The following is a 6,627-nucleotide window of genomic DNA, read 5'->3' as shown; positions in this document are numbered from 1 at the left end:
GGGGAAGAGACAGAAATCTTTAATTAATTAATAAAGAAATAAATAAATTAAAAAAAAGCTTCATCATTTAATTTGTTCCGAATAGTAAAAGGCTGACTTTGGTGCTATAACATTAGGTTTTTTCCACACAGTTTGGCTTTATTTTGCAGTAGAGAAATCATTTGGAGCGACTTTGAGGCAGACATCACTGAAATTGAGGCTGCTGCACTGCAGCAGGTCCATTGACGAAGCCATACCTAAGATAAAAGGTGTTTCTATATTTTATCTGCTTTCCTGTAAGGTTTCTTTCCTCTCCTCAGCAACTGTAGTGGTGCCACATACAGGCTTCCTCCACACAATTCCTTACGTTTGAAGTTTGGTTAGAAGTTTACAGCACATAAGCACAATGTGTAGCTATGTGTACTGTTTGGGCCCTGCTATAATACTTAATGAAACAAAACAGAGAAAACTTTAAATGTTTTCCTAAATCAAAGGTTACTGGATTTGGATTCCCAATATCAGAATGGCACAAGCTATATCCTTTTCTGTTGGGATGTCTGTTAAGTCCATTTGAGTCATAACATCTATCCGTTCCCTTATTTCTTCGTTAATTTTTTGTCTGACAGACTTGTCCAGTGGTAAGAGTGGGGTGTTGAAGTCTCCCATTATTAGTGTGTGGGGTTTAATGTGTGATTAAACTTTAGAAGTGTTTCTATTATATATGAGAGTTTCTTTTACAACTTTAGAAGTGTTTCTTTTACATATGAGGGTGCCCTTGTATTTGGGGCATAGATGTTCAGTATTGAGATTTCCTCTTGATGAATTTTTCCTGTGACTAATATGAAATGTCCTTTTTTTCTCTTTTGATTGATTTTAGTTTGAAGTCCACTTTGTTAAATATTAGGATAGCTACACCAGCTTGTTTCTTTGGTCCATTTGATTGGAAAAAATTTTTTTCAAACTTTAATTATGAGGAGATGTCTGTCTTTGAGGATGAGCTGTGTTTCTTGTATACAGACGAAGGATGGATTCTGTTTTCATATCCAATATGTAAGCCTGTGTCTTTTTATAGGTGAGTTGAGTCCATTTATATTAAGGGATATTAGTGACCAGTGATTGCTATCTCCTGTTCGTTTAGTTTTTGTTGGTGGTGATGTTATTTTGTGTGTTTTTCACTTTTTTGGGATTTGCTGCTGTGAGATCATCTACTGTGTTTTTGTGGATGTAGCCAACTTCCTTGGGTTGGAGTTTTTCTTCTAGTACTTTATGTAGGCCTGGGTTTGTGGATAGGTATTGATTAAATATGGTTCTGTCATGGAATATCTTTTTTTTTCCTTCTATGGTGATTGAAAGTTTTGCTGTGTATAGTAGTCTGGACTGGCATTTGTGGTCTCTTAAAGTCTGCATAACACTTAACCAGGACCTTCTGGTTTTTATTGTTTCCATTGAGAAGTCAGGTGTAATTCTGATAGGTCTGCCTTTATATGTTACTTGGCCTTTTTCCTTTGCAGCTCTTAATATTCTTTCTTTATTCTGTATGTTTAATGTTTTGATTATTATGTGGCAAGGTACTGGTTTATTTATTTTTTGATCCAGTGTATTTGGTGTTCTGTAAACTTCTTGTATCTACATAGGCATATCTTTCTTTAGGTTGGAAAGTTTTCTTCTATGATTTTGTTAAATATATTTTCTGTGATCTTGAGCCAAACTTCTTCTTCTATGCCTATTATCATTATGTTTGGTCTTTTCATGGTGACCCATATTTCCTGGATATTTTGTGTTAAACTTTTGTTAGATTTAATGTTTTCTTTGACCAATGAGTCTATTTCCTCTATTGTACCTTCAGCGCTTGAGATTCTCTCTTCCATCTATTGTATTCTGCTGTATATGCTTCCATTTGTGGTTCCTGATCATTTTCTCATATGTTCCATTTATATAATTCACTTGGCTTGTGTTTACTTCATTGTCTCTATTTCAATTTTCAAGTCATGAATAGTTTCTTTCATGTTTGATTGCTTTTTCTTGGTTTTCTTTAAGGGATTTGTTGATGTCTTCCTTTTTTTGTCTTCCATTTCTTTGAGGAAATTTTTCATTTCCTCTTAAGGTCCTCAAACATTCTTCTAGAATTATTTTTAGGTCATTTTTTTCTGCTTCATCTGTATTTGGTTGTTATAGACTTCATCTATAAGTTTTGCTGTTGTAGTTTTTACTGGTGTTATGTTGCTCTTTGTGGTGTTGTGTGTGTTCTTATTTTGTCTACCCATATTTTCCTCTGATTGATATAGTTGGGGCTGTCTGTGACTTTGGTGATGAGTCTTTCAGGTGCCAGTGGATCCAAGGCTCAGATGATTGCTCCTCATGGTGCAGTCAGGGCTAGGGTTCCAGTCACTCTGTTGCTCACTCTGTGTTCCTGGAGGTTGCTCAGCACTCCCGGGGGGGGTCACTCTACAATACCAGGGGTCATTCAGGCCTGCTTACACAGAGATTTCTTGCTTGGGGTTCTTTTTGCTGAGGATGCTGCCTTGGGCCTACTCTGGCAGAGGTCCTGGCTCAGGCCTACTTCCTCAGAAGTTCTGGATGTGCACCCCAGACCCACAGAAGTCTGGTTCCAGCCAACTCCCTCAGCAGTTGCTCCCTTGTACCTGCTTCTGTGGAGTTCACTGTCTTAGGCCTGATCAAGCCTAGGTTGTTAACTCAGTCCTGTTTCTGTAAATGTCCCTGGTCTAGATCTGCTCCCGCAGAGGTCCCAGGCTTGGGATTGGTCCCACAAAGGTCTCTGACTTCAGTCTACTCCCTCGGAAGTCCCAGACTCACACCAAACCTGCAGATGTCTCTGGTTCCTGCCTACTCCCTCAGAGGTCCCAGACTCTACATTGCCAAACTTTAAGTTTGTCTTAATTGCATACTATGTACTGCTGTTAGTCTTCTCCATAAATGTCATTCTTCTTACACTTTATTTCTTCAAAGTCAGACTCGGATTCTGCAGTCCTCTTAGAGGTATGTTTAATGTCATCACAGGTTGTCTCCGAGTGAGTGCCAGCATTACAGTTGTGGGAAATAAGGATCTGGCTATACATTCCCAAATCTTAGGTACAAATGGGTCACTGATGTTGCTACATGTTTGTCCTTTTGTTCCAAAGGTTCCAAAGCCAATCCAATTTCTTTCTTGGGTCCCTTGATCTCCACAGCTGTACTTAGCAAAGGCAATGTATTTACCCTGTACTGCCCACATTATGTGCAAAGGAGATCATGCAAACAAAAATGTCTCACTGTTCTGCGGAATGATAATCTGGCAGGAGTTGGCCTCATTGGTGTTCTTGATGGGATGGCTAAGCATACAGATCACTCTGATTGCCTGGCCCATTTTTTCAACCCTAACTTTTGCATGGTCCCAGGTCACAGATGAGTTGATTTCAGCATGTAATCTCTTTCAGACTTTACACCAATCACTTTTCCATTTTGCATAATAATTTCTTCAATTAGTTTATTCGGCATCTAAGTACCTCCTTGTATCACACAACCTTGCAAACCCTTGTGGCTATCCTCCAAGATCCTAGAAAGGATAAGGTATACTTCTACCCTAGCTTACCAAAGACTCTTTGTAAAGTTTAGCTCTCTTAATGATATCACAACACAGTTGATCTGCACAATCATCTGTTCTGTGCCATGCAAGAGAATGGTCAGGAAACTCTGTAACTTCTTGGCCCTAATCAAACTTTTTATCCACATCTCTCATTAAAGTCTTCTCAGGAACAAGGCCTTCAAAAGTTCTAGAATCCTTGGTGTGGGAGAATTGTCTGTATTCTGTCAATCATGTTTTAAATAAATGCTGATTGGCCAGGCAGGAAGTATAGGCGGGTCAACCAGACAGGAAGTAGAGGTGGGGTGATGAGAATAGTAGAGTTCTAGGAAAGAGGAAGCCAGTTCCTCCCCAGTCCTGCCCAGACCAAGAAAGAAGCAAGATGTGACCTGCCCCACTGAAAAAGGTACTAAGCCATGTGGCTAACATAGATAAGGATAATGGGTTAATAATGTTATAAGAGCTAATACAAAGCCTGAGCTAATGGGCTATTCAGTTTATAACTTATGGAGACTTCTGTGTGATTTTCCTTGGGACTTGCCAGCTGTAAGAACTGGGCAGGACAGAAACCCCAATGAGCAGGCCCTCATGTTACAAATCCTTTTCATCAACGTTGGCAGCATAAACTAAGAACTTCCTAAAGTAGCTTTATTTAAACAGCCACATTAAGCTAGATGCCAGGGCTTCTGCTCCAGAGGAAGGAGTCTTGTAGATTTTTCCTCCCTTATAAAACACAGCTCCCTTCAATCACTTTGAAGTGCATACAGGGGGTTACCTCTATGTAAAACTGGGTCTTCACCAACTGACCATTGGCCATAACAAAAACCCAGGGATTAAGTCAACATGCCAGTCTCCTCCTCTCCCCATTGACACTGGTTGTTGTCCTGGTATTTTAAATCTTTTGTGTAAGTCTTTCAGTGGCATTATAGAAGCGCTTTCTCCTGCACAGTATGGGTTCTGGTCCATGTGAAAAACCTACTTTCCATTCACTAGCATTATCCCCAATAGACATATTCCATTGGGCACCAGCCCAGCACAATCACCTAAAAGGCAGGGGGTGGGGGAAAGCACACAAGGGGCTCTGAGACCACCGTAGAGAAGGTAGCCAGAAGTTTGGCAGATCTTCGCCATCTACACCCCCCCCAGCCATGTGGGAGTGGGGCTGGGTAGACCTGAGGAAAGGAAAAACTGAGCTGACTAGGAGGCAAGCCTGGCCAACACCTCGGTCACATTAGATTTTTAGAGAAAAAAAAAAAAACTTAGTGATTTTATAAAACTTGTGAAGAATAAAGTTTCTGAACTCAGTTCCACCATCTGTTAATCTGGATGGATCAGTAAATGATATTTCAGTGAGCTATCTAGGTGATTATGATACGCAGTTAGCTTTGGAAATGTTAATTTAGACAAAAGTCACCATTAACAAATTCACATGGATGGTTTTCTAAACATGTCCAAGAGCCAATAAGACTGAAAAGTCAAGAGAGATCATGTTCTTTTGTGTGTGTGCACGTGTGTGCATGAGTGGCTGTGCAGGCTAAAGGCTGATACTGGGTGACACTATCCACCTTATATTTTGAAACAGGGCCTCTTACTGAACTGGGAGCTCATTGTTCTGGCTAGACTGGCTACCTAGTAAGTGCCAAGGATCTGCCCGTTTCTAACAACAGCCTCAGCTCTGGGCCTATAGGTGAGCTACCATGTGCAGCTTTTAGGTGAGTGTTGAGAGCCAACCTCGGGTCTTCCTGCTTGCACACACACACACACACACACACACACACACACACACACACACAAAAACACTTTCTGTGATATCTCCCCAAGCCAAGACTATGTTCTTTTATTATATAGCTGATACCCACAATCTACACTATAATACTGATTTTGTCTCTCTGTCCTAAGGAAAATGAACTCTTGTTCTCAGTTTTTCCATGTAAAATGGAACTCATAAAAGTAACCTCCAAGGGGTGCTGTGGGGATTAAAACAATAAATGTATGTCCTACTCTTGATAGGGGGTATGCTGCATATGTGCTCAGTAGAGATTATCAACCTGACTGATGTAAAAGAGCAAGCTTGAGAGATATCAGAGTCACAATAATGATTCCAAAATGTTTAATTAAACAATCTAATTATATCAGCTGCAGTCCTATTTGTAAGTAAGGATCCCTCAAACCTAATAGCTTATCAAAAGCACAACTTTTCCCAGGGCCAATCCTGCAAGAAATGCTCAGCTTTTCTCTTCACTCTGATCCAGTGCAGTACTTGGGAAGACCCAGGAATGGTGTTGGCTAAATTGGCCACCAGTGAAATGTGAAAAAGTGAGAATAAAACAACCGTGGAGCAGGATAGGTGTTAACACAGCTAACACTTAATGATCTGTGACATCAGATCACATAGGCTGTGCTGGGAGCCCGGGAGACTCACATGGAGTAACAGGGCTGAATAAGGTCCCCATGTGCCAGGGGTCCACTTGTCTTGTTTCTAGATTTCTCCTCCCAACAAAATCTACACAAAAGTTCTTGGCCTGAAGCCAGAGGAGCTGATGAGACTTCCCCACCCATTCATTCCTTTCTAAGCTAGGTCCCTCGACAAGGTGCTAATGAGCAGTAAAGGGCCAGAAGGTAAAGAGGAGGAGGGAGAAAGAGGGTCTGGATAATCCATGACCTGTATAAGCAGTCCCTAAAGATTTAGCTTCATAGATTCACAGAATCCCCTTTCCACCCAAGAGTGTGAAGGAAATTTGGATGGGATGCTAAGGTACCAGAAAATGAAATGTGGTCTTGCTAGGAATCTGCAGGCATTGATACAGCCTCCACTAAAAGTGCCTTTGTCGGGGGAGGGACTGAGAGTGGTATTGAGTGCTTGTCAGTGAGCTCTCCACCTGTGGGGTTTTTTTTATAGCTCATTCAGTCACAAAACTATTATATTTCAGAAAAGTTTCTGAAATCCATTTCTTTTCATTGCTCCTAAGGCTTTAGTCTGTGCACTTCCCCTACAGAGAAGCAACTGATCAAAGTCCAACATGGGAAAGGTTGAAACCAGGTTCCCAAAACTGACATGCATTCTAATT

The 6,627-nt window shown here is 40.8% G+C and overlaps 1 pseudogene; it reads right to left on the bottom strand.

Annotated features, from left to right (window-relative positions):
- Positions 1-2,897: 2,897 nt before the first annotated feature.
- LOC126510810 (rab GDP dissociation inhibitor beta-like) lies at positions 2,898-4,690 on the bottom strand (annotated as a pseudogene).
- Between the last annotated feature and the right edge of the window lie 1,937 nt (positions 4,691-6,627).

The sequence above is a fragment of the Alexandromys fortis genome, unplaced genomic scaffold (assembly GCF_014885135.2).
Source record: "Alexandromys fortis isolate MF-2015 unplaced genomic scaffold, M_Fortis_MF-2015_v1.1 scaffold_78, whole genome shotgun sequence".
Taxonomy (NCBI): Eukaryota; Metazoa; Chordata; class Mammalia; order Rodentia; family Cricetidae; genus Alexandromys; species Alexandromys fortis.
The sequence above is the reverse complement of the archived record's forward strand: the minus strand, read 5'-3'. Positions and strand labels throughout refer to the sequence as shown.